The sequence below is a fragment of the Pelodiscus sinensis genome, chromosome 12 (genome assembly GCF_049634645.1).
Source record: "Pelodiscus sinensis isolate JC-2024 chromosome 12, ASM4963464v1, whole genome shotgun sequence".
In the NCBI taxonomy this organism is placed as follows: domain Eukaryota; kingdom Metazoa; phylum Chordata; order Testudines; family Trionychidae; genus Pelodiscus; species Pelodiscus sinensis.
In genome coordinates, this window is record NC_134722.1 from 29,668,413 (window position 1) to 29,691,787 (window position 23,375).

At 45.1% G+C, this 23,375-nt stretch overlaps 1 long non-coding RNA gene across 8 annotated transcripts in view; it reads left to right on the forward strand.

Annotated features, from left to right (window-relative positions):
- Positions 1–23,375, forward strand: part of LOC106731881 (uncharacterized) — a 53,789-nt gene that overhangs the window by 27,307 nt on the left and 3,107 nt on the right. The window contains exons 2-6 of one of the 8 annotated variants that reach the window (XR_012906722.1): positions 1,973–2,159; positions 13,137–13,282; positions 13,427–13,538; positions 16,213–16,260; positions 18,438–18,608. This is a non-coding gene — a long non-coding RNA (uncharacterized LOC106731881). Of the gene's footprint in view, positions 1–1,972; positions 2,217–13,136; positions 13,283–13,426; positions 13,539–16,212; positions 16,265–18,437; positions 18,609–23,375 lie in introns of all 8 variants that reach the window. The other 7 variants (XR_012906721.1, XR_012906719.1, XR_012906718.1 and 4 more) reach the window with 7 other exon arrangements.

Sequence of the window (23,375 nt, forward strand, 5' to 3'; positions counted from 1 at the left end):
ATTGGTCTTTTGCTGGAATATCTGGAGGTTTTTCTTAAAGCCCCACTCTCTTGAAGTCATGTAACTATGAAGTCTCACCTTTCATTTTAAAAAAAAAGTAAATTTCTGGACCTCAGTTACAAAGGAAAATCTTGAAAATGTCACTTTAATAGTTCACAAATCCAAAGATAAATAAAAAGAACTCCCCCTCCCCTCAAAAAAATTAAATAAACCTTGTGTTTTTAACCCTGTTCATGATTTTTTGGGGCCTGATGCATGATGTTTGGATACTTGTGTTTGCAATATTGGCACTTCAAGAGGGAGAATGTCTAAACATTACAAGAAAACAAAAAAACAAACAAAACCAGATATTTCAAACATGCACTGACCGAGCTGTAAGGCAACAAGTGGACAGTTTGCTGGTAGACATCTAAGTTGATTTCTCAGGGGAAAAAAAGCTGTGGTCTGTTGGAAACTAGCATTTAATCACTGGTGTCCATATACTGTTCTATATGTATTCCACCATATACTGGTAATATTTCCATGGCAGGTGGGCAGAAAGTCAGGTGCCTGAAAGGTTACAATCTGATAGCAAATGGAGACTATCCCTGAGATAGGTATAACCTATGATTTGGCTTCCCCTCTTGAAGCAATACCTTTCTATACAAATAGCAAACAACAGTAAAAAAAGAATAAAAGTTGGTTATGTACCAACATCATTGGTGTTCTTCGAGATGTGTTGTTTGTGTCCATCCCAAGTTAGGTGTGTGCGCACAGTCATCAGAAGGGTTTTCCCTAACAGGACCTATCGGTCAGCAGTGCAGACCCCTAGAGTTGCATCAGTATGGCAAGGTATGTAACGTAGCCCACTGCCGACCACTTTTCCCTCAGTTCCTTCTTGCTGTAATCACTCTGACAGAAGGGAGGCAGGAGGGTTTTGGAATGGACACAAGTAACACATCTTAAAGAAAAGCAGTTATGAAAGGTGCGTAACCGTCTTTTCTTATTCACGTTATTGTTCATGTGCATTCCAATTTAGGTGACTTCCAAACTCCTATGTGGAAGAGGGGTTGGAGTTCACCAATCTGTTGTCTGCAAAACAGCCCTTCCAATGCAGTGTCATCTCTAGCATGGGTGTTGGATTGCATAATGAAATGTGAACATATAAACAGATGACCAAGGAGTCACTCTACAAATGTCTTGGATCAGGACATGAGCAAGGAAAGCTGTGGACAAGGCCTGTGTCTGGGTTGAGTGGGTGGAAAGCAGAGGGGTAGGGACTTCCATGAGATCATAGCATGTGCAGATACAGGCCATGATCCAAGAGGAAATCCTCAAGCTCCTTCATTCTGTCTGCTACTGCTACAAATAGTTGGGATGATTTCCTGAAGGGATTGGTGCATTCTAGATAAAAGGCTAACACCTGTCTAACATCCAAGGACCTGTCTCTGGGGTGAGGTGAGGCTTTGGGTTGATAACTTGCAAAAAAATGTCCTGGGAAATATGAAAATGGGAGACCACCTTTGGGAGGAACTGGGCCCTGGGTGGGGCCTGAGCTGAACCTTGTCTTTAGAGAACACCCTATAGAGAGGTGCAGACATTAGTACCCTAAGCTCAGAAACAACCAACCAGAAAAAAAGATCTTCATTGACATGTACAGCAGGGACCATGTCACCCTTGGTTCAAAAGGAAGCCCTGTTAACCTTGCCAGCACTAGATGTAGGTCTCATTGTGGTACTGGGTCCTTCACATGCAGGTACACTCTGTCCAGACCCTTAAGGGAACACCCCACTGACTGGTTTACAAACACTGAGCAGCCCTCTGGCCCTGGGTGGAATGCCAAGATTGCAGCCAAATGTACCCATATAGAAGGAATTGCGAACCCCTGCTGTTTTAAACACAGGAAGTAGTCCAAAATTAGGGGGATTGCTGCCTGCAAGGGCTGAGCATTCTTTTGTAGGGACAGGAGAGATAACTTTTTCCATTTTGCCAGGTATGTGGCATGCCTAGAGGACTTCCTGCTGCCAAGAAGAAGATTGTGAACCTCCTTGGAATGCTCCTGCTCTACCGAGTTCAACCACGGAGCCTCCAGTCTGTGAGGTGGAGGACCTGGAGATTGAGATGCAAGAGTTTGCCTTGGTCCTGGGAGAGCAGGTCCAGGACCACTGGTAAAGAGACAAGTGTGTCCACTGACATGTCCAGCAGCAGCATGTACCAGTACTGCCTGAGCCACAAAGGTGCTATTAAAATCCACTCTGTCCTGGCGAATTTTGAGCAGCACCTTGTCAATCAAGGGAAAAGGGGGAAATGTGTACAGAAGGCTGGGTCCCCAGTAGATTAGAAACGTGTCTGCTAATGATCCCCAGCTGAGATAGAGGTAGGAACAAAAGGTGCAACATTTCCTGTTTTGTTGCATGGCAAACAGGTCCAGTCAGGGACTTCTCTGCCTCTGGAACACCTCACTTGCTATATCCTACTAAAGGGATCTGTTGTGACACAGGAAGGACCAACTGAGGCTATCTGCTAGAATGTTTTATGCCCCCAGCATATAGGATGGTATCAGGTGTATTCCATTCCGGATACAGAGCTCCCACAGCCTGACTGCCTCCTGACACAGGGAAGAGGAGCGAGCGCCAGCCAGTTTGTTTATATAAAACATCGCTGTGGTGTTGTCTGTTCGCACCGAAACACAGTTGTTGCAAAGTTCCCCCCCAAGCCTTCGCAGGCTGACCACCCTTAGCTCTTTGATTTTGTTATGCAGGGGAATCTCTGCCTGTGACCACAGTCCCTGTGTTCTCAGCTTGCCCAGCTGGGTCACTCAGCCAAGGGCTGAGGTGTCCATAATTAATATTAAGGTTGGGCGGGGCACACGGGAACCCCCTTACATACATTGAGAGGGTCTAACCACCGTTGGAGAGAATCCAGCACCAGTAGTGATAAAGCAGTCCAAGGAAAGACGGTTTGGCTTGTACACCTGGACCAACCACACCTGCAGGGGCCTGAGGTGCAGTCTGGCAAACCGTACCACATACATGCACGCTGACATGTGCCCCACCAATCTGAGGCAAGTCACAACTGTTGTGGCTGGGAATGTGAGCAGGCTCTGGATCAGCTCACACAGGCTCACGAAGCAGGGTGGCGGGAGAAATACCCTGGCTGCAATTGAGTCTATGTGAGCCCTTATAAATTCCATCCCAGAGATAGAGTCAAAATGGACTTCTGAACATTTGTCACGAAGCCCACGTGCAGAAATGTCTGCTGCCCAAAGTCCATGTGTCTCCTCTCTATGTGGCCTCTCAATGGTCCCTTCATGAGCCAGTCATGCAGGGATGGGTAAATCTGGATGCTGTTGTGGCGAAGGAACACAGTCATCACCACCATGTACATTGTGAATCCCCTGGGTGCCTCTGTTAGGCCAAATGGCAGAACTGCAAACTAGTAATGGGATGAGCCCAGAACAAAATGGAGAAACCTTCTGTGGGTGGGGTTTATGGACACATGGAAGTATGCATCCTTCAAACTGAGGGCAGCGTACCGGTTGCCTGGATCCAAAGAGGGGATAATGGTGGCCAGAGAGACCATACAAAACTTTAGCTTTTTTAGGTATTGGTTTAGGCCCCACAGGTCCAGGATGGGATGCTGTGACGAGGCAGCCGGTCTCATCCCGCTGCCCTACACTGTCAGGAGCGGCAGGGGAGCTGTGGGGGAGCCCGAGACCGCTCCGCCCGCTGCGGATACGGCCGTGGCGGTGGGGCCGCAGCCCAGACCGGCGCACTTAGATGACGTCACCCGTGACGTCACCCTGGGAATTCTGGGGGGGCGGGTGACGCAGCCGGGGGCGGAGCCTAGAGGGGACACGGAATGGCGGCCCTTTCAAAAGGGCCAGGAGTCGGGGGGAGAACCGGAGGAGCCGAAAACCCCTGTGGAGGCTCGGAGGCGGCAGCGTGCGGTGAGTCTCTTGCCGCGATGGGGGGTTGACTGACCCGAACCGGGGAGAGAAGGCCCAGGGCAGGGCCGCGGACCCCATGAATGGAGGGTTAAGGGGTCTCAACCCCCTCCATTGGCAAGGGAGAGCTTCCCCTGCCTTAGGGCCCTGGGCTGGGACTCAGAGAGAGGGAGGGCCCGAGTCCCCTCCCCGGGCCCTCCCGTGCAACCCACCTTGCGACTGGCCCCGGCCGCTATACCAAAAGGCGGGTCAGTGATCCCTCAGTACGAGGGGACTTTATTGCCCCCCCCCCCGAACTTGGGCGGGGTGCAAGAGACCAGTCCATTACAGATGCAACCACATGTTGGTCTTTGGAATAAGTAACAGGAATCAAACCATGTGTCCCTAAATACTTGTGCAACCTCCTCCACTTCTCCTAGTTGGAGGAGCATTTGTATGTTCTGATGAAGGAGCTGCTCGTGAGAGAGATCCCTGAAGATGAACAAGGGAAGAGAGTGGGGAGGAAGAGTAGAGGAGAACTGGAGGGAATATTCCACTTGCACCATGCCTAGCACCTATTTGTCGGTAGTTATCTGGACCTAAGCACAGTAAAAATGGGGCAAGCAGTGCCCAAGAACTGGATCTGTGGTAGTGACTGGAACATCACCCTCGAGCGCATCTTCAAAAGTTCTTCCTAAGCCCTGAAGACAACAACTCTGACTGCCCACAGTTATTGACCCCATTGCTATTGTTCACACTAGGAGGCCACCCACGGTTTCTGCGATTGCCCCTTCTACTAACATCCTGCCTCTGATGAGGCAGATAGTAATGCCGTGGGGGTGGAAGTTTAAAATGTTTGCATTGGATTGATGTGTGCAGGCCCACAGATATTAATGTGGCCCTAGTTTTCTTAAGGCTGTGGAGCCTGGAGTCTGTCTGCACCACTAAAAGACCTGATCCATCAAACAGCAGGTCTAGAATAGTTTGCTGGAACTCAGCAAACTAAAGCCAGAAGTTACGCCCATTGATATGGAATGGGCTGCCAGATCTGCTGCGTCTAGGACTGCTTATAGGGAGGTTTTTTAGATTACCTCCCCCTCCTCCAAACTTGGACCTGGACTCAGAAGGCAGGAGCTCTTTAAAATTCCCCATGGCCGCCCATGCGTTTTAATTATACCAGCTCAGAACTGCCTGCTGCATAAAAATTTTTAGCTGCAGGCCACTGATGAGTAGACCTTTCTGCCCAGGAGGTCCAATTCTTTAAGAGTCCGTCACTTTAGGAGTTGTCCCCTGCTAGCCCTGTCTCTCCTTGGCATTCGCTGCGTCCACCACCAGTGTGCCCGGTTGCAGGTGTATATACAGATATTCTGAACCCCTGGGAAGGGGCAAAATATCTGGTTTTTACCCCGTTGGCTATGGGGGAGGGAGGGAATGGAAACTGAGATCTGTCAAAGAAATTTCATAGTTGAGGAAATCATTTTGATAAAGGGCAGGGCCACCGTGGAGGGGCCTCCAGGTGACAAAATGTCCACCATAGGATCCACATCTTCTACCACATCCTCACCCTGCAAGCCAACATTCTGGGCCAAACACTTAAGCAACTCCTGATGGGCCCTACTATCCACAGGTAGTAGGAATATTGTCAATCTTGCCACTGCCTCATCCGGAGAAGATGAAGAGAAGGGGCCAGGGAGCTCAACCATGTCTTGCTCCACCTTTGGTGATCAAGACCGGAAGAACTTGCCCTTGGTCACTGGTACTAGTTTACTGGCTCATCTCAGCTACACGGTGTGGAATAGTTCTGCTCACTTGGTGCCACTGGTCAGAGCTGGACCGTTCAAGGACAGGGCTTGGATCTGGTGACCGCAGTGCCAGTTGGGACTGCAAAGAAGATCCATACAGCTGAGTAGCTATCATCTGCAAGGCAGACATGGTCAGCTATGAAGATGGAGGCTGCTCTGCACCCCTAGTTGGGTCTCTTCCTAGGGAAGCAGAAAGGGTGCCCCTATTGGCAGATACCACTGACACCAACCTGGAGCCCCCTGCCTAGGACTGATGATAAGTCCAAGGAATGCAAAAAGTCCACTGTGGAGGGGCTTGCCACTGAGGTGGCCAGAATATCAGGACTTCCTGCCTTTTCCCCATTCTGTGGTGTGCTGAAGGATGGTGACTCCTTCATGGTTGGTACAACTCCGGCTCAGACTCTGAAGTCGAAGCCAAGCAGGAGGAGCAGGGCAGTGCTGTACTAGGCGGTGCTGGAGAGCACTGTGCTGGTGTCAAGTCTCTAGGATGGCCTCCATGCAGTGAGCTGTCCTGGGAATGGTGCTGAGGCAATCTGTGCCAAGGAGACAGGTGCTGTGTCAGTGGTAATGGCGGCTACTGCATCGTAGCCAGTTTTCAATGGGACTTATTGGACTTAGTATCGGAGACTGTGCTGACTGCTGCCCTGGGGGACCTCTTGGGGAGGTCAAGTGACATGAAGTCAACTCTCTAAGGTCTCTCGCTGCCTCATAGGTTTTGGGGGTGGACAGCATGTCCACATCCTCTATCTAGTTCTCCCTGGATGGGGAGTCCACCGTACTTATCGCTGTTCAACTCTAGAGGGCACCCCAACATGAGACACCCCCTTTCAACTTCATCACCTTTGGAGTGGGAAATCTTCCCCTGTCCGGGTGCTTCTGGCACTTGCGTGATACTGGAGAATATGAACGGTGCCGGGCCTTGTGCCTTCAGTGCCAAGGAATGGCGGTGCCGCAGAGTCTTCTGAGAGACATTGCAAGGAGTCGCCATACTCCACACCAACAATGACGCACTTCACACCCAGATCATCTACTTCGATCCCAAGGCCTGGGGCACCAATTGGGGGTGTAGGCAGGTTTCCATAAGCAGTTCTCTAAGGGTATGTCTACACTACCCCGCTAGTTCGAACTAGCGGGGGTAATGTAGTCATCCGCACTTGCAAATGAAGCCCGGGATTTGAATTTCCCGGGCTTCATTTGCATGAAGCCGGCCGGCGCCATTTTTAAATGCCGGCTAGTTCGAACCCCGTGCCACGGCACGGAGTAGATAGTTCGGATTAGGCTTCCTAATCCGAGGCGTACAGCTAGTTCAGATTAGAAGCCTAATCCAAACTAGCTACTCCGTGCCGCGCGGCTACACGCGGCACGGGGTTCGAACTAGCCGGCATTTAAAAATGGCGCTGGCCGGCTTCATGCAAATGAAGCCCGGGAAATTCAAATCCCGGGCTTCATTTGCAAGTGCGGATGACTACATTACCCCCGCTAGTTCGAACTAGCGGGGTAGTGTAGACATACCCTCAGATGAAACTCCCAGCCCCTTTGTGTTCTTGGCTTGACAGCCTTGCAGAACTGACACTTGTCTGCAAGGCATGCCACTTCCAGGCACTTGAGACAAGAGTCATGGGAGTCCCCTGTAGGCATAAACTTCTGGTACATTACACAGTTTAAACCAGTAGAGCTGAAGCATGTCCCAGCCCAAGGGACAGGGAAAAGAACCAACTCCCGATTGAGAACTATTTACAAATAATTATTAACCTACAAACTAATTAACGCTTGAAAACTATCTATACTATAAAGCTAGGGAACACTTGCTTGAGGCAAGAGAGAGACCTCCAATGACCATCATTGACAGTAAGTAGGAACAGAGAAGGGGTGGTCGGCAGTGGGCTATAAGCAGAGCCGGCTCAAGCTACGGGCTGACCGGGCTACCGCCTGGGGCACCCCATTGTAAGGGGCATTGCGTGGGGCTGCCGGACCAGGCGGGGGCGGGGCCATGCATGCACTGGGCACCCGGGCTAGGGCTGCGCATGCACCGCGCTCCCGGAGGCGGCGCCACACTCCTTGGGGCCCAAGGCGCATGAATGGCTCAGGCTGGCCCTGGCTATAAGCCTTGCCATACTAGAGGCACTTTAGGGGTTTCCACTGCTAACCTAGGGCCCTGTTAGAGAAAAGCCTTCCATTGGCTATGCGTGCGCCTAACTTGGAATGCACCTGAGCAATCATTTGAAGACGACTCAATCTTTTCATCTGTTCAGTCAATAAATCTGCAAAGTCTCACATTGTAATGTCCATTTTGCTTAGTCTATCCAATAGGGAAGTCTACTTAGATTTTCAGCAGCCCAGAATGTAGAATCAATAGGTTGAAAATATTCTTCCTTTTGCATATGAAATGTTTGTATTTCTCCCCATGAGTTTTAACAGGGTAAATGATTTTTCCAATACGACAGGTTTTTTTAGTGCCTGATATGGTAATGCGTACACTGCATAATCACTGGCACTTGTGGTAGAACCTTTCAAGGTCACCAGTAAATTGACTGAAGAGCTTTGTAAAGCTTTTAGTCAAGTCATGCAGATATAGAATAACCACTTAAATATCTACAAATTGTCCACAAGTGGCTACAGAGCGTTGGTGGAGGGGAGGCCTAGCAGTACTGTATTTCTGTAAGCATCACTTTCTACAAATGTTGTAAAAAAAGTGAAAAGCATTCTGTTTGCCTTCCCTCTTGCCAGCAATAACATGCTTAGGTAAAGGAATGGCCGGAAGAAAATGGCCTGACTATAATGACCCTGTGCTAATTTGTTTTTCCCCCATCTCTCTCTCTCTCGCTCTCTCTCTCTGAATTGTGCTTGTAGCCTGAAAGAATAAATTAAAGCAGCCCAGCCTTTAGTTTGTTATAACAGCTCAGAGCAAAGAGCAGCAACAAGTCAGGGGAGTGCAACGATGAGCTTGAAGCCACCTTTGTGTGCATGCACACACCCCTCAGTTAGCTGTGTCCCAGGATCTGGTGTATGAGATTCAGAAAAAGGACATCAAAATTGACTCACAATGAGCTGCTTTTTTTCTAAACTCCTTCTCATAGGCTCACAAGGTTAGAAGGAGTAGCTTCCATAGATGTGTTTTCTGGGTTGGATTATGGTTGTTTTTTCTTGACTTGACTTTCCAAGTAGAGCACTTTTTATTGAAAGCCAATCTGCTTCTCTCACAATGATATATGGGCAGTGCCAGGGGTGCTGTCGATCTAAAGTAGGTTGGGTAACTGAAGAGGCTTCTTCCTTAGAAATATTTGTATTTGTATCTATAGAGTTAAGTACTGAAAGAAGGTAAGAAGAAAAAGAATGTGCTTTAAGGGCCAGACACTGCTGCCCTTTGAAAGATTAAAAAAAATGCATAAATTGAATACTTCTCCAGATCTCAGCATGTTACCAGATTGTGCTCTTTGATTTTTTCTCAGATGTGTGGAAGCAGTTAGCTCATCTCCTGATTTCAGAAAGGCATTTAAGCACATCCTTAAGACTTCAATGCATGTGCCTAAAACAGGTGTTTTGCTGAATTGGGGCGTAGTCTTTTAAGAATTTATTGTTCCTACAGAGTGCCTTGTCCTGAGGCTTCAGAACACAAAGCTGAGAAGTAATACTTGTCATTAGCATGTTTAATTGATTGTCAAGACACCTATTTTCCTGATTCTGACATCAATCCCACAATAACTCATAATTATCCTTCAGTTAGAATCTAGTCTCTCAATTCAAAAGTTGTGAGCAAAGACAGGACAGATAAGGCAGAAGAAATATACTTCAGGAACAGTCTTGTCTCTCAAGGAGATAAATTAAAACACCAGTGATACCATTTAAAAAATGGAACATTTGCCAAGTCAACATATAGGAAATAAGGGCACTATACAAGCCTATTAAGTCAACTAAATGACTCCTGTGGACTGGATCAGGTCCTAACTGCAGAATTACAGATGTTGTTATGTGGTAGTTCTGGGTAAATGTTAATATTTTATCGGTAATCAATTTAATACTGCAGACTGTTTCCTCATTTAGCTTCTGTAATCTTGTCCCTCTGTCCTGTCTTCCAAAGAACTGGATGCAGACTAGTTTTCAAACCTTCTTGTTGTGTAATCTTCCCATCTGGAAGTTATGAATCTCTCATGGAATATTGCTATGATGAAGATAATAGAATGGATTCCACTTCATTCCTTGAGAGCCTATCAGCAACTAGACGTCCAAAAATTGACTGATTTTGTGTGTGTGTGCATGCGCGTGCGCTCAAGATACTTTGCAAAAGAAAAAGAGTCCCTGCTCTGAAGATATGACAATCTGGTTGACACACGTTTACTAATTTCTGAACCTGTTTATTTTAAATTTTGCTTTACAGATTTGAATATAGCTTCCATGCACTAGAAACATTCTTGCTATGCCTTAGTAGATCCTGATCCTATGCTCATTGAAATCATGAAATCAAGCTTCATATTGACTTTAATAGTACAGACTTAACCCCAGGAGGTGCTGTGTAGAGTCACTCTGTGCTAACTGAACAGGATCATTTAAACATATTCCCTTGTATATTGTTTTTAAGAGGCAGACCCTTATTCAGCACAACAGTGGCCAAAAGCATTGGGAGAAATCCCCACAAAATAAAAATCTGATGGTTGCAGCGTTAAGACCCCTTCCCTGTCCCCCTCCCCAAAAATCAATAGATTATTAAAGCTACTTCAAGGCTTCCACCACTATCATATAAAAGTTTTATGATCAAATATGAAAAATCATTACTGCAATATCAAAACATTCATAACAACAATATTAAAAACAAACACTCTCTTCCCAGAGGCATATCATCTAAAGAATCCAAAAGCAAAAAAAGTATTGTTGCAAGAATGGCAGTTAGCCAGTTCACTCAGTCACCATACCTGGTTTCAATAAATGTGCCAGTTTCAGTTAAAAGAGCTTCAAAAGACCTGTAAAAAGAAGTGCTTGAGCAAACAAACTAAAGTCAAATCAAATCCAAAATATATATAAAAAAGAGATTCAGAAATTTTCAAATTACCAGCTGATCTGCATGTGGCATCAAGCCTTTTGAATTCTGGTATAATCAGCTGTTCAGGGCCTTCCTTAGAAGAGAACTTGTAAGCCAAAATGTTGAACCTAATCAAAATGTTGAACCTAATCAGGCCTATTCCTGACCTCTACTGCAGGTGTCCAATTCCTATTGACTTCAACTTTCACTGTGTTTAACTTCCCACAAAAACAGGAGCTCCCCGTTAACATGGCTCATCTTCTCTTTGCCATCCCTGGGAGTAATACGTAAAGAAAGCAAAGCACATATATAGCTCAGGGAATTGTTTTGTATTTGCTACCAAACTGTACATCTTTCATACATTTCTGTGTGTTTTTACCTTGTCATGTAGCCATTTTTTAAATTTCATGAAAGATAGTGTGTACACTTGACAGTGGGCTAGTGTTTTGGGGATTATTCCTCTTCTACTCCAGTACTATGAAAACAATGCTCAAAAAAATTTTTCCAGTCCAGTTTATCTCTGAGACTGACTTGCTGTGTTTCATGTTTTAAATTAAATAAAGCATTGCATTTAGAACTGAACCAGAGTGGTGAGGCTTGGCCATAGGCTTGTTACCTGACTCACTATGTTGTGCCCCTGAAATAGTTCATAGAACCATAGAACTAAGGTATCAACAGACTAGCCTTTCCCTTCACAGTATCAGGATTAGGAAAATACCATCCTATCTTATTTGAATAGGCTTATTAATTTTACCTTCTCTTAAAAGACAGGAGTAGTAGATAGCCCTTATAGCCATGGTGGGCAAGCTGTACACAGACCATCAGGGTAATCCACTGATGGGCTGGGCGACAATTTGTTTATATTAAGTGCCTGCAGGCATGGCCCCCCAAAGCACCCACTGGCTGTGGTTTGCCATTCCTGGCCAATGGAAGTTGTGGGAAGTGTTGGCTAGCATGTCTCTGTTGCTCACACTGCTTCCTGCAGCTGCTGTTGGCTAGGAACGATGAACAATGGCCAGTGGAAGATATGAAGGGCCATGCCTGCAAATGCTTAATGTAAGCAAATGGTCTCCCAGCCCACATACAGCCTGTGGGTTGCAGGTTGGGCACCACTGCCTTATGGAATTCCAAGATGACCCAGCTTCGGGTGCTTTCAGACCAAGTCAGGGGAGCATTCCGAATTCAAGGGCCTTACATTGAAAACACTTGTCACAAGTCTCATGGATTAAACCAGAGTGCTGTCAAGCTGAGCACCTCAGCTGAACACTCTCTCCATGGTACCACAAGAGGAGAGAGATCTGTCAGGCAGCCAGCTCCCAAATCACATGGGGCCTTATAGAGATGAAAATCAACAACTTAAATTTGCCCTCTGAAATGAACCGACAGCCAGTGCAGATCTCAGAGCACAGGTGTAATATCCTCCCTGTATGCCCTCAGCTTTCTTCCTCTATATACAGACAATCTGAGGTCACCCTCTGCCCCTTCAGGAGATAATCTACTTCCAGACCATAAGCAGCAAAACAGTTAACATTATGCTCGACTCTTTAGCTGACTTGAAAGCATGAATACAATTCAAAGCACTTAAAAAGGGACTCTGCCTTCCAAATGGTGCGTATTTAAAATAGTCTTCCTTTTGTTATGATACAGTTGCTCCAAAGGCAAATGTGGGTATGGTGCAGGGTCAGCCTACTGCAAGGTATTTATTTTGGTTGACATTTTTCTTTGTCAAGATTCTGTTCCCTGTTATTCAGTATGTACTGCCCTGCACATAACCCACCTATTTAACAGTCTTTAGATAAAAGCAGGTATTTTCCCATATCAATAAATGTTCTGGTGGGAAGCTGTGTGCTGGCCTCAGAGAACCATCCCCTGCCATCTGTCTCACTAGTGCACTGAGTGCAAAATAAGAAGCCATTCTGTCTAGCAACAAAACAATAATTAATTTTTCATGTGAGCACCAAAGTCTTGAAGAGCACAGAATCTTTTTGAATACACTGGGAAGTGGCCCTGAAGAGAAAGGAACAACAGACCCAAGGAACTGTGCTTTATTTTCTCCCCTGTTAGTTATTTGCTATTTCAAGAAAACCCTTTTATGTAGAACTACAACTCTTTTAGCTTTTCCCTGACACGTTCATTTTGAAGATTCCACTTGACCTTCAACTATGTCCTTTATTAGGAGGATTATATCTAAACATTCCTTCATTTTACTGCAAATGAAGGCAGATGCAATGTGTTTTCTATCTCATCCAGAGCATTAGGGTTATCCCAAGAGTGGCATTTATGTTCTTGTAGTTCTTTGGTATAAATAAATATCAAAGTAGGAAGACCAATCTATACTCCACTAGGAATAATAAACTAAAATAATGTGGCATCCATTTTGTTTGGGGTATCTAAATGTGATTTTATGATTTTATAGATGTATGGCTTTTTCCATCCCGCTCTCATGAATTCCAGACCATTAAGAAAGACATGAATTCCAAAGCATTTAAAAAGGGACTCTACCTTCCAAATGATGTGTATTAAAAATAGTCTTCCTTTTGGTACGACACAGTTGCTCCAAAGGTAAATCTCCCACTTTCTTAAAAATCTCTCTCCCTCACAGCAAAAACACACACACACACACACACACCACATACAGCAACAGAACAAACTAAGCAACACCTCCCCTCCAAACCTCTAGAACTGATTAAGATATTTCTCTTACAGACTGGGCAGGAATAAAAGGGCATGAGTTTCTGTTAAAAATATGTAGGAGCTGCTCAGATAATATGGAGAATGCGGGCCACAGAAGTATCTGGATGAATGGCTGGACAGACAGGTAATAATGCTTTAACATACCACAATAGATTTTAATTATTCTGATCATAAATATATACTAAAGATTAGAAGCAAAGGAGAGAAGGAGGAAATCTGTTTTTCTCTTGTTTGCTTTTTTCTGATGTATAAAAGAGACATGAATATGTTATTTCTTATATTAGCAGACAGGCCTTGTTTACCCTATTTTACCATGGAAAACTCTACCATAACAGAACCAATAGGATTATGACCTCACAAGTACTGTATCAGGAAAAGTGAAAATATGAGCAATTGAGAAGCAAAGATGGTTTGTCAGATTGTTTTAAAATGCTTGGCTTTTTATTTTTTTGTTGTTAACCCTTATTAATTGAAATGTCTAAAATTGTTGGGTGAAAAATATTTTTGTTAAAATACATCACTTCATTCTCTCAATTACATACAGAAAAATCCAGTTCCAGATCTCTTTATCTTCAAAGAAATATGCAGCAAAATCAGCAAAATCCATATCATATTTCTAAGATTTTTAAAAAAGAAACTTTAAAACAATTTAAAAAACACCTCACTTTTCAGACCTTTTTTTGTCAACTACAAAAAAAAAAAGATGGCTACAAATCCATACATTTCTTAAAGTCATCCTTAAACAACACATTAAAAGAATCAGATTCTGATACCTTGTCTTATGTCAATGAGTCATCCCACAGTAGTCAATAAAACAACATGTGTACTAAAGTGCTGCTTTCTTCGAGTAAGGCTTTCAGAATCTAGTTCAGACATTCAGAGAATGTTTAATAGAGAATACAATTAGAGTTTAGTTAATGTAGTTACAGAAATTAGTCAATGATTAGTTTATAATGAATCTATACCAAGCATTGGATGAATTTCAATGTCTGAGTCATCTACACATCAAATTTTTGTCCCTTTGTTTCACAGAGTACACAGAACCCTGCTTATATAGAGTTCCTTATCTATAGGACTGAAAGATATGTATGCAGTAGTCTAAGCACCTGTGCTATGCAACATACTACTCAATTTGCTTCACTTTTGTTCATGCCAAGAGACAGTACTTTTTTTCCTTTACTATATTTTCTCCTTTGTCTTGGTTTTTGCTAGTAAAAATTAACCTCCAAAGGACTATATGCTTAGCCAAATAATCAAAACTGTGGAAGTTCTCTACACATACCCAATCCAAGCTAATCTATCCAAAGTCTTCTAGTACCATACACTATCACTATTGTGGGAAAAACCTAGGACTTGCTTCCCCCGTGATATCTTCCGGGTTACCTGGAAATCAACCTCCATGATATTGCAAAGGCAGTCAGGTTGCTTGCACTTCCAGCTGCATCTACCAGTGTAACTTCCCTTTCTAATGTGGGGTTGGGCTGTCTCCAGAAGATTTGAAAGGATTGGGGAGAGGAAGCAAACCTACTGATCATTGCACTTCAGAAAGCAAGAGGGGAGGATCCAACCGAAAATCAAGGAGGACAGACTACACCTCCCAAATTCCTGTAAAAGCCTCAAAGGAAAGAACCAAACTTTTGGGCTACGTCTACACTGGCAGCTTCTTGCACAAGAACTCTTTTCTGGAAGAGTTCTTGTGCAAAAACTCTTCCACAAGGGAGCACCTACACTGGCATGTGCTTTTGCGCAAGAACATCCATGCCAGTGTAGACGCTCTCTTGGGCAAGAAAGCTTTCATGGCCATTTTAACCATAGGGCTTTCTTGCGCAAGAAATTCATGTTGCCTGTCTACACTGGTTTCTTGCACAAGAACAGTTGCACAAAAGGGCTTATTCCTGAGCAGGAGCATCATAGTTCTTGCGTAAGAAGCCCTGATTTTATACAGTAGAATGTCAGTTTACTTGTGCAAGAACACACAGCAAGTGTAGACAGGCAGCAAGTTTTTAGCAAAGAGCAGCCACTTTGGCATAAGATCGCGCCAGTGTAGACACAGCACTGAGGTCTCCCTTCCATCAAGAAAACCTCCCATACCAGCTAAGAGCAGGTGGAAGGTTGAGGAATAATTAGCTCAATTGATCTCCCTCTAGGAAGATACAGGGCGCTCTACTGAATGTTTGGATGTTAGGAATGGGGAAATCTTGGGGAACATGAGATAGGGTTAATTTGAACATTTCTGAACCTGCCTGCCAGTGTACCCCAGTGTAATCTGTTTCACTGTTTTCCTTTGGTTGGTAATATTGTAAGTTACCTCTTTAAAAATATTCCAGTGGAATCATTGTTTACTCTTGAAATAACTTTACCGGAGGTCAGAAGTTCAGCACAGTAATGGTGACCCTTGTGAATTTTACATTCCAAGTCACTCAGTGACTGGAAGACCAGATTCCAAGAGGAAAAAAATAGTAACAACCTAAATCAACTTCTTGCAATGATGACAAGTGTCTAACTTACTTTTTTGATTATTCTGGGCTGAGGTTAAATATGTTTCTTCAAAAGACTGATCTATCTGACAGCAATGAATAAGGAAAAATGCCCCTAACCAATTCTTTTTACAGTACACAGTGATTGAAAGGTAAGGCAAAGTTTGTATGATGAACATATGAAACGTGCATAAAATTACAGTTCAAAGAAACAATATACATTATGTTTACAAATAATTTTTTAACATAAATGGGATTATTTTATGGAGAAATCTCTGTATAATCAGAAGTCACTGAAGATGTTCTCTGCTTTGACTGCAGGAGATGGTCTTTCATTTATTGCTTTCCTGCACCTTGACATCCAACCCAGTAGGTAAAAACTTTGCTGGTGATAACATAGAGCCTATTCTTCCATCGTATTTACATTGATAACTCCCACTTGGTATTACTGTGAAATTACCCATCTAAACCCACATGGTATTATTTAACATTTATATTGGGGTAGTCCCTAGAGACCACGTTAGGTTTCCTTAGTGTTCGATAGTCTACAAATATATAGTAAATGACAGCTTCTACCCCTGTGGTTCAGGGCTCCTCTCCCCCCCCCCAGCACTGGGGAGTCCACACTGGCACTCCAGCCTCACAGCCCCCCTGAGGTACCTACTGCGAGGCTGGAGCACCAATGCCAGCTCCCTGCTTCAGACGTGGGGAATAAGAATGTTAAGGATGAGTCGACTATCTGATAAGCAAATGCTTATCAGATAGTCTACTAGTCGTTCCCCTTCCCCCGCTGCCTCTATCAGATAGAGGCAGCAAAGTGAAGGAAAGTGGGGGTACTTCAAAACAGCCACACTGCAAGGAGCCTGGGAGCCCGGGCTCCATGCAGTGCTGCTGCATTGAAATACCGTGGCGGTGTTTCAAAGGGACAGCAGCGCACAGGTGATCCTGGGCTCCCTGCTGCACTGCCTCTTTGAATCGCTGCCGCAGAATATCAACCTGGCAGCACCGCATGAAACTGACCCCGGGCTCCGTGCGGCGCTGCCCCTTTGAAACACCACAGCGGCGTTTTAAAGGGGCAGTGCTGCAGGGAGCCCAGGATCAGCTGTGTGGTGCTTGCCCCAGGCTCCATTCGGCACTGCCGCTTTGAAACGCTGCCATGGCTTTTCAAAGCAGCAGCGCCAAATGGAGCTCCCCAGCTGATCCCGGGCTATGTGCAGTGCTGCCCCTTTGAAATGCTGCAGCAGTGTTTTAAGAGGGGCAGCACTGCCCTGTCAACTAATTGAATAGTTGATGCAAAAGAGCATCCACTATTCCATTAGTGAATTACACTATACTTAGCATCCTTCGTAGGGAGCCCCGAGCCTCACAGGCCTGATTCAGGCAAGTCGAGCCACATTCAACCCACAGACTCTGCACGGCAAGGGAAAGAAGCAGCTCTGCACACTGCACTCTCCTTCCACTGGCTGGCACAGCAAGGTGCTGACTGGAGGCTTTTTCCCCTGCTGCTTCAATTGGCCATAATCATAATCATGGCCAATAGCAGCAGCAGCAGCAAGGACAGTGCCTGGGAGCAGCAGGGGACACGGAGTCATGTGCATCCCCAGGGAGTTGCGCTAGGTAAACACCCCCCTATTGACCAGACCCCATATACCTACTGCACCCTTCCTCCTGTCCCAACTCCACACCCCAAGCCCACTTCCCAGCAGCCCCTGCCCACACACTGAACCCCTCATTTTTGGCCCCACCCCAGAGCCTGGGGGGCCCTACAAAATCTACTAGCTTGGCCCCCCCTTAGACAGTGGTGTGTGAGGGGAATGTGGGGCAATGTCTTTCTGCCTCTCAGTCTGGGGCTTTTCACTTTTGTGTGACCCCCTGACTTATTTTTCTGAGGGTTTCTGATCCAAAAAAACGTTCCTCACCCCAGTGTAGAAGGTCCCGCCATCATGGTCTTAGAGACATCCAGCTTTCTGATGGACAGTTCCTGCTCTTTCTACAAACAATTTTTGAAATCTGAATTCATGGGCAGACATCATAGATAATTACAGCAGAAAAGAGCCAATACTTAGAAATGATAATTGCTTTGTCAATTTCCCTTCATTTCCTCAGTATCTGGTATAAATAGTTTCTTGGAAAATATCTAAGAAATAGCATGTATAACACCATTGTCCTACCCGTGTCTAACCTTTGTTTCCTTACTTCTGTTTTTGGTAAGAAGCAAGTTTTAAACTGTCGTCTTTTCATGACTTTTCAATATGAGAGTTCATACAGATTAAAGTCCATCATTTGAGGCTCACAGTTACTTCAAAGGTTCTCCTCATCTTGAGATGTGTAACAACAGCACATTTTCATCTGGTTCTTCAAAGGTTTTTTATCAAAATCTTGTTTTAAATAATGCCCATAATCTTATTTTTACTTTTAAAGCAGGAATATGAGGAATTAAGTAATGGGGCTTCATTTTTAGTTAATTTTCTATAATAATACTGATGCTTATTGTCTATACTATAATATTTGAATTGAAAGAAAATAAATTATTTTGTGTTTATCAGGCACTTGTGTTCCAGTGCCTAGACCAAGGAACTAGGGTGAGAAGATTCAGAGCTGGTAATAATTGTCACTGAAGTCAATACAGCTATGAAAATGTACCCCAGCTGGGGCTTGTTGGAAGGAATGGCTTGGAGCTATCCATGCTCTACCACTGACTCACTGCATGATTTGAAGTAAGTTATTTCTGTTTCAGTGAACCTAACTAAACATCCCTACATATTTACAGGGCCAGATCCTCATACAGTGAAGCTCTAAGCCCCACTTCCTGCAAAAAGAGCTGTGTGTTCCCAATGAGCAGACAGACCTTTGCATCCTCATGTCTCACTGAATCCAAGAGGATGGGGTGTGGATGTGTAACCCACACATTTGCTGGGTGTGGTTCATTGTCCCATCTAGTGGCACTTAGTCCACCTACAGAGCAAAAGAACAAGTTTGCTCTGCAGCCTTAGCAGAGTGCCAGTTGGCTGCAGAGGCTTGTGCACTAAGCTCCAGAGGTTCCAGGTTTGCTTCTGATCGTCAGCATTACAGATGCAAAGGTCTGTCAGTTCATTTGGATTTCCTGGCTCAAGCAGGAGCTAAAGCATGTCTGTATATGGGAAACTGCAGGCAAGTTTTTAATGTTGAGCCTGATTTTCAGAGCTACTGAGGACTAAGTTCATTAGTAGGTGCTCACCATGTTCTGAAAAATCAGGATGACTGTCAAAACTCACTCACACACAAATCCAAGGCCATTTTTTTACAACGTTGACCTTATTTTCTATCACAAAGCACCCATGAAAACGAAGATCCGCTGTAGTGCTCTCACAGTTTACAGATTGCTCTATGACATCAGTGTTTTCATGAAAATTTGCCAGATCTCCCTAATTAATAATAACAAGCAAAAGAGCTACAATGTACATTACATTTAATCAATTTGCTATTTGTATTCATTATGTATATCCTCCATTTTTCAGTCATGAAAAATTGAAAGGCAATTACAAGAGGAAAGAGCATTGTGGATAACAAATGATATAATAAGAGCATAAACCCTATTAATTGGTCAGCTGTGCTTGTCAGTATGTTTAAAGTGATTAAGGCAGCAGATTAGATAAAACAATTCTGTATCTTTGAAGTAAAATAGAATAATATCTAGGCAATCACTGGCAGGGTATCCTGGCTAGGAATAAAAAAAACCCATCTACACATGAGCTGTGTTAATAGCTGCTTTAAAAAGCTTTTTAGCTACAGCTATCACTTTAAAAAGTCAATGTAACTTGGAGTGAAATGTGTTATTTGTAGTGCCTGGTAGCCTCACCAAAACTATACATAAGTCTGTCAGCATCTCTATTATAGCATCCAATTGCCAGGGGCCTCTAATTCATCTTCTTTACATTTGAACAGCCTCAAAGAAGGCAAACAAATTAGTGGCTCAGATGTCTATTTCTGTATGGAAAAAAGGGAGAACAAATTATTTAAACTGATTTTTAATCAGGGGAATATCAAATTGACAACAGTTTTAGCAATTTCATCTGCATGTTTTTCTGAAACCACAGCTAAGCATAAGTATTAATTAAAAGCAAGTAATATTGTAAGAGGCTGTGTAAAAAAAATAATCTTGAGCCTTTTAGTATCTTGGAAAAAACAAAGTTTTGGAACAGCCACAATATCCTCAGATAGCAAAAAGCTGTCCTGAATATGTTTATCAGCTATTTGAATTAGCATTTTAAGTTGCATCAGCACCTAATATTTTGCATATTTCTATACTAGAAGTTTTACCCAGTGTTGCTCAGGTCCTTACCTCAAATACGTTTTGTTTTTCTTCATTTCAATCATTGTTCTGGGTTGGGGCTGGGAATAAGAGGTTCGGTATGCAGGCTGCCCCAGGGAAAGAGGAAAACCTCAGCCCTCTCTCACTGCAACAGTTCAGGGCCAGGTGAGAAGCGCCTGTCCATGGATGATGCAGCAACAGCAAATGCAGCCGGGGCTAGGGTGCGTGTCCTTCAGTTGGTGGATGGACAGACACACAAACAAACCCTCTGAAATGTATAGTAGATAGCTGCCCCTTTCTCTACCCCTTCCCCTTGCTGGACCAATGATGTTATAGCTGTATCGGTCCCCATCTCTGGTCCCCTTGCTGCCCCTTGTGGTCATTCTGCAGTATAACTATCCCTCCTGCCAGGCCCATCCCTTTCCATTTAGCGGTCTTAGCGGTTACTGTTTAGGAGGAGTTCTTGAACAAACAGATTCATGAATAGACAGAAGCACAAACTCTCTAAAATGTATAGTAGATATTTGCCAAGTATATTTCAATGTCTCATCCATTTCAAGCTGCACAAAATTAAGTCTGTAGATACGCATTCTTTCCGCCACACCAATAGCTATCAACTAGTTACAGTGGCGCTGAAATTATCTTTAGAGTCAGGGTGCTGAGTTGCACTCCCTTACACTTATTTGTACACCTCACCACTCCAGACTGAAGTCACAACTAGAGGTGCCAACTCTCCTGGACCAGACACTATTGTCATGAATAGCATCTGGACTGGGAGAGTTGGCAACCCCAGCCACAGCTAGAGGCAACTGCAAAGTCTCTGGCCGGCAGCAGGACCCCAAGCAGCATCAGAGCCTGCAGGGCCAGTGACCTGGAACTTGGGGATGATGGGCTGAAGAACCCATGGGGACAGTGGGGATGCAGGACCTCAGGGTGTGTTGCAGCTGTCAGGACTGCAGAGGGGCTGCCTGGAGGCCAGGACCCAAGGCTGGCTGGCCAGGAGCGAGGCCAGCACCTGGACACAGGTAAGCCATATGCAAAACCTGAGGGTACTGCAGCACCCCCTGTACCCTTATTTCCCATGCTTATGACTAGTTAATCAAAGCAAATATTACTTCATTTAGTTTCTTGAAAGGCAGGTGATAAGGGGTTGGCCAACTTCTCAGTTAAATGGTATAATTTAAAATGTAATGGGCATATTTAGGAGGTGATGAACACCCACAGCTCCCATTGACTTTTTAATGGCATTTTGACTGGTTATCATTTTCGAAAACTCACCTCCTATGTTACTATGAAAGGATTGTTGCTTAGAGTAATCATGACTTTTGACCAGTCACTTAGGGTTTGACTGGCTTACACTTTCAAGAGTGACTAGTGATTTAGATGCCTCTTTTTATGCTCAACTCTAGTTATCTTTAAAGAACCTGATTTTCATGAACTTGGCTTCAGCACTTGTATGAAATTATCTGCAAGTTGTATTAGGTTTATTGCCTGATCTAAGATTACATTTTAATTTCTAATTACCACCTTTAGGGTTGACTGGTTCTATGTCCCAGGATCAGGCCCGATACTCAGTTATTCTATGGTTGGGAACCTGGATGTGCATAGTTGCAATACTCACACTATAAAAACTCTTGTATATTTACAAATATAGTTTATTAATTCAGTTAGCACAGTCACAAACACCCCAATTTCATAAGATAGGGAATGTACATCCATATTTCCATACCACATACTTACCTCATTCCTTCTAGAACAATCTTAGGTGTTAGCCCATCATCTTTTTCATTACCTTCATCTTCCCCATCATCACGATGGGCCATCATTCTGGCTCTTCCAAGGACTACATCTTCTTCTCCCCATCACCCCTTGGCGGGGATCCCACTTTTATACTATGTGACACTGATGCGGACATGTTTGATGCATATTCAATAGGGGATGTGTCATGGGGCCCCGATACTGACCGCCCTGGTCATGTCCCCCCGCCCCGTTGGTTGCCCCAGTCTCTTCTGGTTCCTCTAAGCCGAGGGTAGTTGACCCTCCTTTTGGTTGCCCTGTCGATCACCTGAGTGAGGAGGTGATGGGGGTCTGGGCCCTCCCTCTCTCCAGACCCCAGCCCAGGGCCCTAAGGCAGGGGAGAATAACCTCTCTCCCCTCACCTGGCTGATGGGGCAAGGTGCCTCAACGCATCAGCCCGCTGGCTCCAGTCTGCACCCGCCCTGGGCTGCTTCCTCACTCCCTCGCTCACCAGCCGGTTTGTCCCGGTGTTTCTTCTGGGTTCTCAGTCCCTTCATCCGGTGCTCCCTCCTCCCCTTCCCTGTCCCTCGGGTCTCTGCTCTTTTATACCAGGGAGGGCACCGCCCCTCCCCTCCAGGACGCCTGCGGCTCCACCCCCGCGTCCTCAGCTTCATCTGGCCCCTCCCGGTGTCCTCCTTCCACTGGCTTCGAGGGGTATCGGGGCTTCCCGTGGGACATCCGCAGGGGCACCAGACCCATGGCCAGTGGGGCGGTGTGCCTCCCCCGCTGCTGCCACCTCCCCTGACGCGGAAGGCACTTTTCCCGTGGCGTCTGGGGAAGCGCCGGCTGAGCTGCCTGCCGCGCCGCGCATTTCCGCCGCTCCCCCAGCCGCGTTCCTCGCGGCAGGGAAAGATGCTCCGCGTCCCTCTGACTCTCTGGGGGGGGGGGGGCGTGGTTAGTGCGGGGTTGCACCACCCCATCACAGGGTGTTTCTAATGTTGAAGTGTTCTTTTTCTATTGGTCAATGTATCATTCCTCTCAACTTATTATCATATACATCAATTTGTTACCATGGCCATCCTGTGTCCTGATTACTCAGCTCAGCTTGAACCAGTTATTTTGGGACTTTCATAATAATGATCAGGGCTCGCCGAACCACAGCAAGCCCCACTTGCCAGCCGCGCTGCCTGGCGATGTGCACATGCGCAGATCACCTGAACCCGGTTCTTCCAGGTTGCAATCTACTCGCCATAGGCGAGTAGATTGCATTATTTGTCGAGCCCTGATAATGATGCATCTGCTGAGTCTGAGAGTATTTTCCCTACCATCCTATATAGGTGAAAGGTCCCAGACATAAGTTCCCCTTTTCAGTCCAGGAAAGCTCTAAATATGCTATGACCTATGTCTGGGTGAGATCAGTGTCTCAACCACAAAAATCTGTTAACCTTAGCTTCTG